We start from the raw sequence: 11,909 nt of genomic DNA, 5'->3' as shown, positions 1-11,909 counted from the left end.
TAGGGCCAATTCGTCGTCAATCCGAGGCGGATCAACCCATGCTCATATAGAGCACTAGAGGGGGACTAACTGAAGCATGCCCACTTGGCAATACAACTCTAGTTGAGTAATATTAGAATACGGAAAGTGGCCATGGGATTAAAGTTCTCTAGAAGAAAGGGGGACTCCTTACAGTGTTAGGAATGTCAGCAGACGGAATCTTATGGGTGTGGAATGTGAACAGAGAACACTAAAAGAGAATGCAAGGCAAGTTGTATGGTGGTTGGTGTAAGGGGGAGGACAGAGAGAGTTGTTACAGCATAAAAATGAACTTAAAAGAAATTAAGTCACACATACTGGCTGTGTTCTGGTTCACTTCCTTAACAGGTGATGAGTTGCGGCAATGACAAAGAGCCTGCACTTGCCATTGAGTGTGGTTGCCCTGGCTGAACAGGTACAGGGTTAGTTGCACAGTCAAAATGGTAGCTCAGTGGGACTCTCCAGGCATGTATTGGGGATAATCTGGGCTGTGCGTGAGCCTATGAGGACACAGGAAGCACCCTAGCAGCATAGCCGTGCATGCAGACGACAGAACACGTGATCCAAGGACGCATTGTCCGGTGTTGCAAGTTGTTACCTGACAATTTTAGACATGATATGATATGATATGATAGGTTATTTATAACGCGCTTAATACCCAGAGGTTTCTAAGCGCGGACCCAGGAATCGAACCTGTGTTGCTTCGTGTCATCTTGTTTCCAAGTCGAACACGCTGCCACTGAGCTATCCTCCTGGGACAAATGATAAGGAGTTGACATGTCTGTTGCTTAGCTATGTAACAAGCTGAAGGCCTACACTGCGCTCCGTGCTGTGCCTGTCCCACGTGCACTGTAGCGACCGAAAGAAACACTTGCACACATAAAGAAGGGAGCATGCCGTAGCACAATTGGCTGTTACTCTTGAGAGGTGTTTTTTCATTGCACTTTAAAAGGGAGATTACAGACATTTGTCCCTGTGAACAAGGTGACAAATACCAAGAGCACAAAAATAGGGAAGCAACAGAAATGAATTCAAAGATTATGGGAAATATACCAGGCACTGGGTTATTCCTAGGTTATTAAATCGAAAGAAAGATTCCAGAAGCATATGTTAGCAGTATATGGTCCTAATTATTTGAGTAAAAAGAAAGAGGCACTGTTTCTTTGTCGAGGTCGGGCTGGACAACAATTTCTTAAAACTAGCTGAAGGCATCAAGATGGGCAACCAGCTTGATGTATGCATAGCCAAGATGGACAAGCATTACGAGGTGAAGGGGAATAACATTTTGGCTTGTTATCAATTTTCCATCAGACAACAGAAATGTTGTGAGACCATTGAGGAGTTTGTTACAGCACTGTGAGGGTTGGCTATAAAGTGTTGTTTTTAACATTATCAGAAAGAGGACATTCGGGACAAGTTGATGATCAACAGGAGATCAATTGGTCCCCTCGTCTAATGGGAACTAGCCCACTCACACTGAAGTAGCTATTTCCCATTAGAGAAACGGCCCTCTGACCTGGAGAGGCAGAAAAGTCGGAGGGCCATTTCTCTAATGGGAAATAGCTGCTTCAGTGTGAGTGGCCTAGTTCCCATTAGACGAGAGGACCTTTCTGCCTCTGCAGGTCGGAGGGCCGCTTCTCTAATGGGAAATAGCTGCTTCAGTCTGAGTGGGCTAGTTCCCATTAGCCGAGAGGACCTTTCTGCCTCTGCAGGTCGGAGGGCCGCTTCTCTAATGGGAAATAGCTGCTTCAGTGTGAGTGGCCTAGTTCCCATTAGACGAGAGGACCTTTCTGCCTCTGCAGGTCGGAGGGCCGCTTCTCTAATGGGAAATAGCTGCTTCAGTCTGAGTGGGCTAGTTCCCATTAGCCGAGAGGACCTTTTTGCCTTTCCAGGTCGGAGGGCCGTTTCTCTAATGGGAAATAGCTGCTTCAGTGTGAGTGGGCTAGTTCCCATTAGCCGAGAGGACCTTTCTGCCTTTCCAGGTCGGAGGGCCCTTTCTCTAATGGGAAATAGCTGCTTCAGTCTGAGTGGGCTAGTTCCCATTAGACGAGAGGACCTTTCTGCCTCTGCAGGTCGGAGGGCCGCTTCTCTAATGGGAAATAGCTGCTTCAGTGTGAATGGGCTAGTTCCCATTAGCCGAGAGGACCTTTCTGCCTTTCCAGGTCGGAGGGCCGTTTCTCTAATGGGAAATAGCTGCTTCAGTGTGAGTGGGCTAGTTCCCATTAGACAAGAGGACCTTTTTGCCTTTCCAGGTCGGAGGGCCGTTTCACTAATGGGAAATAGCTGCTTCAGTGTGAGTGGGCTAGTTCCCATTAGACGAGAGGACCTTTCTGCCTCTGCAGGTCGGAGGGCCGCTTCTCTAATGGGAAATAGCTGCTTCAGTGTGAGTGGGCTAGTTCCGATTAGCCGAGAGGACCTTTTTGCCTTTCCAGGTCGGAGGGCCGTTTCTCTAATGGGAAATAGCTGCTTCAGTGTGAGTGGGCTAGTTCCCATTAGCCGAGAGGACCTTTTTGCCTTTCCAGGTCGGAGGGCCGTTTCTCTAATGGGAAATAGCTGCTTCAGTGTGAGTGGGCTAGTTCCCATTAGCCGAGAGGACCTTTCTGCCTTTCCAGGTCGGAGGGCCCTTTCTCTAATGGGAAATAGCTGCTTCAGTCTGAGTGGGCTAGTTCCCATTAGACGAGAGGACCTTTCTGCCTCTGCAGGTCGGAGGGCCGCTTCTCTAATGGGAAATAGCTGCTTCAGTGTGAATGGGCTAGTTCCCATTAGCCGAGAGGACCTTTCTGCCTTTCCAGGTCGGAGGGCCGTTTCTCTAATGGGAAATAGCTGCTTCAGTGTGAGTGGGCTAGTTCCCATTAGACGAGAGGACCTTTTTGCCTTTCCAGGTCGGAGGGCCGTTTCACTAATGGGAAATAGCTGCTTCAGTGTGAGTGGGCTAGTTCCCATTAGACGAGAGGACCTTTTTGCCTTTCCAGGTCGGAGGGCCGTTTCTCTAATGGGAAATAGCTGCTTCAGTGTGAATGGGCTAGTTCCCATTAGACGAGAGGACCTTTTTGCCTTTCCAGGTCGGAGGGCCCTTTCTCTAATGGGAAATAGCTGCTTCAGTGTGAGTGGGCTAGTTCCCATTAGACGAGAGGACCTTTTTGCCTTTCCAGGTCGGAGGGCCGCTTCTCTAATGGGAAATAGCTGCTTCAGTGTGAATGGGCTAGTTCCCATTAGACGAGAGGACCTTTTTGCCTTTCCAGGTCGGAGGGCCCTTTCTCTAATGGGAAATAGCTGCTTCAGTCTGAGTGGGCTAGTTCCCATTAGACGAGAGGACCTTTCTGCCTCTGCAGGTCGGAGGGCCGCTTCTCTAATGGGAAATAGCTGCTTCCGTGTGAATGGACTAGTTCCCATTAGACGAGAGGACCTTTTTGCCTTTCCAGGTCGGAGGGCCCTTTCTCTAATGGGAAATAGCTGCTTCAGTCTGAGTGGGCTAGTTCCCATTAGACAAGAGGACCTTTCTGCCTCTGCAGGTCGGAGGGCCGCTTCTGTAATGGGAAATAGCTGCTTCAGTGTGAATGGGCTAGTTCCCATTAGACGAGAGGACTTTTTTGCCTTTCCAAGTCGGAGGGCCCTTTCTCTAATGGGAAATAGCTGCTTCAGTCTGAGTGGGCTAGTTCCCATTAGACGAGAGGACCTTTCTGCCTCTGCAGGTCGGAGGGCCGCTTTTCTAATGGGAAATAGCTGCTTCAGTCTGAGTGGGCTAGTTCCCATTAGCCGAGAGGACCTTTCTGCCTCTGCAGGTCGGAGGGCCGCTTCTCTAATGGGAAATAGCTGCTTCAGTGTGAGTGGCCTAGTTCCCATTAGACGAGAGGACCTTTCTGCCTCTGCAGGTCGGAGGGCCGCTTCTCTAATGGGAAATAGCTGCTTCAGTGTGAGTGGGCTAGTTCCCATTAGCCGAGAGGACCTTTTTGCCTTTCCAGGTCGGAGGGCCCTTTCTCTAATGGGAAATAGCTGCTTCAGTCTGAGTGGGCTAGTTCCCATTAGACGAGAGGACCTTTTTGCCTTTCCAGGTCGGAGGGCCGTTTCACTAATGGGAAATAGCTGCTTCAGTGTGAGTGGGCTAGTTCCCATTAGACGAGAGGACCTTTTTGCCTTTCCAGGTCGGAGGGCCGTTTCTCTAATGGGAAATAGCTGCTTCAGTGTGAATGGGCTAGTTCCAATTAGACGAGAGGACCTTTTTGCCTTTCCAGGTCGGAGGGCCCTTTCTCTAATGGGAAATAGCTGCTTCAGTGTGAGTGGGCTAGTTCCCATTAGACGAGAGGACCTTTTTGCCTTTCCAGGTCGGAGGGCCGCTTCTCTAATGGGAAATAGCTGCTTCAGTGTGAATGGGCTAGTTCCCATTAGACGAGAGGACCTTTTTGCCTTTCCAGGTCGGAGGGCCCTTTCTCTAATGGGAAATAGCTGCTTCAGTCTGAGTGGGCTAGTTCCCATTAGACGAGAGGACCTTTCTGCCTCTGCAGGTCGGAGGGCCGCTTCTCTAATGGGAAATAGCTGCTTCAGTGTGAGTGGGCTAGTTCCCATTAGCCGAGAGGACCTTTCTACCTTTCCAGGTCAGAGGGCCCTTTCTCTAATGGGAAATAGCTGCTTCAGTCTGAGGGGGCTAGTTCCCATTAGACGAGAGGACCTTTCTGCCTCTGCAGGTCGGAGGGCCGCTTCTCTAATGGGAAATAGCTGCTTCAGTGTGAATGGGCTAGTTCCCATTAGACGAGAGGACCTTTTTGCCTTTCCAGGTCGGAGGGCCGTTACTCTAATGGGAAATAGCTGCTTCAGTGTGAATGGGCTAGTTCCCATTAGACGAGAGGACCTTTTTGCCTTTCCAGGTCGGAGGGCCGTTTCTCTAATGGGAAATAGCTACTTCAGTGGGAGTGGGCTAGTTCCCATTAGCCGAGAGGACCTTTCTGCCTTTCCAGGTCGGAGGGCCGTTTCTCCAATGGGAAATAGCTGCTTCAGTGTGAGTGGGCTAGTTCCCATTAGACGAGAGGACCTTTCTGCCTTTCCAGGTCGGAGGGCCGTTTCTCTAATGGGAAATAGCTGCTTCAGTGTGAGTGGGCTAGTTCCCATTAGCCGAGAGGACCTTTCTGCCTTTCCAGGTCGGAGGGCCCTTTCTCTAATGGGAAATAGCTGCTTCAGTCTGAGTGGGCTAGTTCCCATTAGACGAGAGGACCTTTCTGCCTCTGCAGGTCGGAGGGCCGCTTCTCTAATGGGAAATAGCTGCTTCAGTGTGAATGGGCTAGTTCCCATTAGCCGAGAGGACCTTTCTGCCTTTCCAGGTCGGAGGGCCGCTTCTCTAATGGGAAATAGCTGCTTCAGTGTGAATGGGCTAGTTCCCATTAGCCGAGAGGACCTTTCTGCCTTTCCAGGTCGGAGGGCCCTTTCTCTAATGGGAAATAGCTGCTTCAGTGTGAGTGGGCTAGTTCCCATTAGCCGAGAGGACCTTTCTACCTTTCCAGGTCGGAGGGCCCTTTCTCTAATGGGAAATAGCTGCTTCAGTGTGAGTGGGCTAGTTCCCATTAGACGAGAGGACCTTTTTGCCTTTCCAGGTCGGAGGACCGTTTCTCTAATGGGAAATAGCTGCTTCAGTGTGAGTGGGCTAGTTCCCATTAGCCGAGAGGACCTTTCTACCTTTCCAGGTCGGAGGGCCCTTTCTCTAATGGGAAATAGCTGCTTCAGTCTGAGGGGGCTAGTTCCCATTAGACGAGAGGACCTTTCTGCCTCTGCAGGTCGGAGGGCCGCTTCTCTAATGGGAAATAGCTGCTTCAGTGTGAATGGGCTAGTTCCCATTAGACGAGAGGACCTTTTTGCCTTTCCAGGTCGGAGGGCCGTTACTCTAATGGGAAATAGCTGCTTCAGTGTGAATGGGCTAGTTCCCATTAGACGAGAGGACCTTTTTGCCTTTCCAGGTCGGAGGGCCGTTTCTCTAATGGGAAATAGCTGCTTCAGTCTGAGTGGGCTAGTTCCCATTAGCCGAGAGGACCTTTCTGCCTCTGCAGGTCGGAGGGCCGCTTCTCTAATGGGAAATAGCTGCTTCAGTGTGAGTGGCCTAGTTCCCATTAGACGAGAGGAACTTTCTGCCTCTGCAGGTCGGAGGGCCGCTTCTCTAATTGGAAATAGCTGCTTCAGTGTGAGTGGGCTAGTTCCCATTAGCCGAGAGGACCTTTCTGCCTTTCCAGGTCAGAGGGCCCTTTCTCTAATGGGAAATAGCTGCTTCAGTCTGAGTGGGCTAGTTCCCATTAGACGAGAGGACCTTTCTGCCTCTGCAGGTCGGAGGGCCGCTTCTCTAATGGGAAATAGCTGCTTCAGTGTGAATGGGCTAGTTCCCATTAGCCAAGAGGACCTTTCTGCCTTTCCAGGTCGGAGGGCAGTTTCTCTAATGGGAAATAGCTGCTTCAGTGTGAGTGGGCTAGTTCCCATTAGACGAGAGGACCTTTCTGCCTTTCCAGGTCGGAGGGCCGTTTCTCTAATGGGAAATAGCTGCTTCAGTGTGAGTGGGCTAGTTCCCATTAGACGAGAGGACCTTTTTGCCTTTCCAGGTCGGAGGGCCGTTTCTCTAATGGGAAATAGCTGCTTCAGTGTGAATGGGCTAGTTCCCATTAGACGAGAGGACCTTTTTGCCTTTCCAGGTCGGAGGGCCGCTTCTCTAATGGGAAATAGCTGCTTTAGTCTGAGTGGGCTAGTTCCCATTAGACGAGAGGACCTTTCTGCCTCCGCAGGTCGGAGGGCCGCTTCTCTAATGGGAAATAGCTGCTTCAGTCTGAGTGGGCTAGTTCCCATTAGACGAGAGGAACTTTCTGCCTCCGCAGGTCGGAGGGCCGCTTCTGTAATGGGAAATAGCTGCTTCAGTGTGAATGGGCTAGTTCCCATTAGACGAGAGGACCTTTTTGCCTTTCCAGGTCGGAGGGCCCTTTCTCTAATGGGAAATAGCTGCTTCAGTCTGAGTGGGCTAGTTCCCATTAGACGAGAGGACCTTTCTGCCTCTGCAGGTCGGAGGGCCGCTTCTCTAATGCGAAATAGCTGCTTCAGTGTGAGTGGGCTAGTTCCCATTAGCCGAGAGGACCTTTCTGCCTTTCCAGGTCGGAGGGCCCTTTCTCTAATGGGAAATAGCTGCTTCAGTCTGAGTGGGCTAGTTCCCATTAGCCGAGAGGACCTTTCTGCCTCTGCAGGTCGGAGGGCCGCTTCTCTAATGGGAAATAGCTGCTTCAGTGTGAGTGGCCTAGTTCCCATTAGACGAGAGGACCTTTCTGCCTCTGCAGGTCGGAGGGACGCTTCTCTAATGGGAAATAGCTGCTTCAGTGTGAGTGGGCTAGTTCCCATTAGCCGAGAGGACCTTTTTGCCTTTCCAGGTCGGAGGGCCCTTTCTCTAATGGGAAATAGCTGCTTCAGTGTGAGTGGGCTTGTTCCCATTAGACGAGAGGACCTTTCTGCCTTTCCAGGTCGGAGGGCCGTTTCTCTAATGGGAAATAGCTGCTTCAGTCTGAGTGGGCTAGTTCCCATTAGACGAGAGGACCTTTCTGCCTCTGCAGGTCGGAGGGCCGCTTCTCTAATGGGAAATAGCTGCTTCAGTGTGAATGGGCTAGTTCCCATTAGACGAGAGGACCTTTTTGCCTTTCCAGGTCGGAGGGCCGTTACTCTAATGGGAAATAGCTGCTTCAGTGTGAATGGGCTAGTTCCCATTAGCCAAGAGGACCTTTCTGCCTTTCCAGGTCGGAGGGCCCTTTCTCTAATGGGAAATAGCTGCTTCAGTGTGAGTGGGCTAGTTCCCATTAGACGAGAGGACCTTTCTGCCTTTCCAGGTCGGAGGGCACTTTCTCTAATGGGAACTAGCCTTCTCAGTGTGAGTAGGCTAGTTCGCATTAGTATGCAGGACTTGGCCACTAGGGGAGCAAAAAGGGCCATTTCTCTAATGGGAACTAGCCTTCTCAGTTTGAGTAGGCTAGTTCCCATTATTATGCAGGACTTGGCCACTAGGGGCAAAAGGGCCATTTCTCTAATGGGAACTAGCCTTCTCTGTGTGAGTGGGCTAGTTCCCATTATTATGCAGGACTTGGCCACTAGGGGAGCAAAAAGGGCCATTTGTCTAATGGGAACTAGCCTTCTCTGTATGAGTGGGCTAGTTCCCATTATTATGCAGGACTTAGCCACTAGGGGGCAAAAAAGGGCCATTTCTCTAATGGGAACTAGCTCACTCACATTGAAGCAGCTATTTCCCATCTGAGAAATGGCCCTAACAACCGATGGTCCGTTTCTCGGATGGGAACTAGTATCAACCGAATGTTTTCGGGCATTAACCGCTCCCGCAGAATAATCCTGTTCATGAATGACTGAGCATGCGCAGAGACACTGCGCTTGCTCATGCGCAGAGACACTACGCGTGCTCATGCGCAGAGTCACTACGCACTCAGTGTTTTCTGAGGCCATCCCTGCTTAGCTCTCCGTGTTGGCCGTATCCTGTCCCCACTTGGAACAGTTTTACAAGCTGACAACTGTAATTCTCTTTATGACACACAACACAGCCCCTCACTCATTGTCTTTCCTTGTCATATGTTGCATATGGAGTTAGACGCTCAATAGCGGCGCCATCTTCCGTATGCATAGGATACATTCCATGGCTCTTACACCAAGATTCGTCCAAATGAAGACATGAGAAGCAACTCAGTGCTGCCATTCCTTGAAACACACACATTTACATTTGAACAGTGTTTGTACACTGGCGACGAAAGGTAGATGATTGCACGAAGAGGCAGTAAGAATCAGCAATAACGGGAAGCACAGTGCAAAGAGCTGTAATATAATATTTTCCTGATTATCGAGTAGCACTTTGCACTGCTTCACAGCCTTTCAGCCATGTGTAATCTTGTTAAGAAGATAATGAGATCGCTGTCCAAACGCATTCCCACGTGCCTCATTAAAAATAAGTCGACCATCATATGAGGGGTAATTCAGCATCTTCCGAATTTATTTATGAGCCATTTGAACAGCCTGATTGTCTTTATTAGCTTCGAAATCATCGCTCATGCAGCTACAATGACACTGACTTATCCCTTGTGTAAATGTATAACTGCCTAAATCAGATTTCCAGAATTCTCAGATGGAATGAGTTGGTCTGTACACTTAAGGTTCCATGGTGTAATGGTTAGCACTCTGGACTCTGAATCCAGCGATCCGAGTTCAAATCTCGGTGGGACCTGTGCTTTTTTTTTTATACATCACTATATTTAATATGAAATTATTTCAAACTGAATCCTAAGCCCAGGAACGTAACCTCCCGTTTTAGCATCAAGCCAGAGGCATCCTTGCCAACCATATAAAATGAGTTGCTAGGCTCGCCCTTCTCAAAAAGGCCTTTCATCTGTATGGGAAAAGTGCACATTGACGTTCTGTCCGAGCAGAGAACCTGCTTTATAATATCCACACCACACTATCCCGTCTCTAAAACCCTCCATTTGACTCCTGCCCGGCCTTTATCATTAAACTTTGTGCTCCCACTGTTACCCCGATCATCACTGACTTCATCAATGCCTCGTTTAAGACTTGTGTGATACCTGTCAACATTAAGGCAATCTGGGTTACACCGCTCCTTAAAAAAAACATCTTTGTACTCATCTGTACCCATCAACTATTGGCCCATCACAACCGTGTCCTTCCTGCTTAACTTCATAGATCGCATTGCCTACTCACAAGTCCAACTTTTCCTCCAACCCAACTCACTCCTGGGAGCCAGACAGTCGGGTTTCCGCCCAAAACATAGTACGGAATCAGCCTTACTTGACCTTAAAATGCAGCTCTATAGTAAGCATGATTTCGGTAACTTAGCTATCCTTCGCCTCCTTGACCTTTCAGCTGCTTTTGACTTGGTGGACCATGACTTACTCTGTCAGAACCTTTACACCCACTTTTATTTCCTCACAGAGCTTGTCACCTGGGTCAAATGATTCCTCAACGAACGTACATCAAGAGTTTTCATTGGCAATAACTCAGCTGACCCCATCACTGTCTCCTTCGGTGTCCCTCAAGTCTCTTTCCTCTCCCCCACTCTATATAACATATACACCAAACCCCTCTTTAACATCCTCGACACTCGTCGGATTACTTGTACAAACTTTGTAGATGACACTCAAATTCTCAACCACCTTACAGACTCCATCACCATCAATAAGATGTTCAGCTCCATCCAAAACTGGATGACCACGCATAACCTTTACCTCAATGATGAGAAGACTGAGCTACTAATAGTTGGATCACCCCATCGCCTAAGACCTTTGGACCCACTGTACTCTTCCTTCCTTATTGATGGCACAGCCATTTATTTATTTATTTTTGCATTCATAGCAGCGCTCCAAACCATCAGGGCGCTAATTACAGTAAGTGCGAGTTGACAATCTTAGAAGTGCAAGTACATGCAGGCATTACAGGTTCTAAATGGAGTAGTCTAGCCGGACCACACCTCGAGGTACAGAGGGCTATGTTTGGCATACAGATACATGAATGTCAAAGTAAGGTAAATGCATAGTCTAGTAAAGCCATACCTCATGGCACGAGGGGCTACATTAGGCATATGTATACGTGAATGTCAAAGTAGGGTAAATGCATAGTCTAGCTAAGCCACGCCTAATGGGACGGGGGCTACATTAGGCATACCAGTACATGAATGTCAAGGTAGAATAAATGCATAGTCTAGCAAAGGCACGCCTCATTATGCGGGGCTACATTAGGCATACATTAGGCATACAGATACATGAGTGTCAAGGTAGGGTAATTGCATAGTTTAGCAAAGCCATGCCTCATGGTACGGGGGCTGCATTAGGCATACATTAGGCATACAGATACATGAATGACAAGGTAGGGTAATTGCATAGTCTAGAAAAGCCACACCTCATGGTACAGGGGCTGCATTAGCCATACAGATACTTCAATGATAAGGTAGGGTAACTGTATAATCTAGCAAAGCCATGCCTTTTGGTACAGTTTCGACCAAAAAGCCCGAATTCAAATGACCTACCCATCTAAAAGTTCGAAAATAGGTACCACCAAATGTTCTACCTACCAAGTTTAGTTTAGTTTATTTATTTGTATGGTGCTCCAAGTCCGGAGGCATCTGGGCACATTTCTTACATAGAAAGGTTACAGATAGGATAGTGGCAGAGTTAAGTTTGCACAATTTACAGAGTATACATTATTCAAGAGATAAAATGTACAGGGTTTACAGAATGGCATTACTTAATTACAAATTATACATTTCATACATTTCTGTGGCAGCCAAAAGTGGATTCGAAAGGCGGTGGGTGTTTAAGGCTCTTGAGCAAGGAGCCACATTTTTGCATTCCTCCTGAAAGGGTGGTAGGCATGTTCAGAGCTAATATACAAGCATGATAGAGGCTGATGTACGTGCAGAGAGCCGACGGCAGGCTTACCTTCCAAGGCAGCGTTGCGGCTGCCTACAGCCTTGTGACTCCTCCTGATCACTGCAGGTGTGGAGGCAGCTGGGCAATAGGTGGGGGTGAGCCCTACGGCTCATTGGGAGGCTACAGGATCATTAGCGAGCGCAGCAGCCCTATCTTTCAGAATTGATGGAGATGATGTTAAGAAAGCAGGGAGAGTGCCCCGAGCCATTCAGGACCCAGACAGGCACAGAAAGGCAGGAAGCCTTACCCGGTGGCCTTCCCCAGAGGAATGAACCGGGTTTGCCTGCCGGTACTGGGGAAGCCCGGGTTAGGGCAACTGGACCCAATCAGATTGCAGGCACAGTGGCACAGGGGCATTCCTCATCCATTCCTGCTCTCAAGCATGTTAAGACTTTAGGGCTCTACATAGATGCTGAGCTAACCATGACTAGGCAAATCCATGCCCTTGCC

At 49.0% G+C, this 11,909-nt stretch overlaps 1 non-coding gene across 1 annotated transcript; it reads left to right on the top strand.

Annotated features, from left to right (window-relative positions):
- The first annotated feature begins 9,172 nt into the window (after nt 1-9,172).
- On the top strand, nt 9,173-9,244 carry TRNAQ-CUG (transfer RNA glutamine (anticodon CUG)). The gene has a single exon. It is a non-coding gene; the product is annotated as a tRNA-Gln (tRNA).
- Nucleotides 9,245-11,909: the final 2,665 nt, after the last annotated feature.

This window comes from Ambystoma mexicanum (assembly GCF_040938575.1).
Source record: "Ambystoma mexicanum isolate Mex_15411 chromosome 12 unlocalized genomic scaffold, UKY_AmexF1_1 Mex_chr12_unloc.2, whole genome shotgun sequence".
NCBI lineage: Eukaryota > Metazoa > Chordata > Amphibia > Caudata > Ambystomatidae > Ambystoma > Ambystoma mexicanum.
The sequence above is the reverse complement of the archived record's forward strand: the minus strand, read 5'-3'. Positions and strand labels throughout refer to the sequence as shown.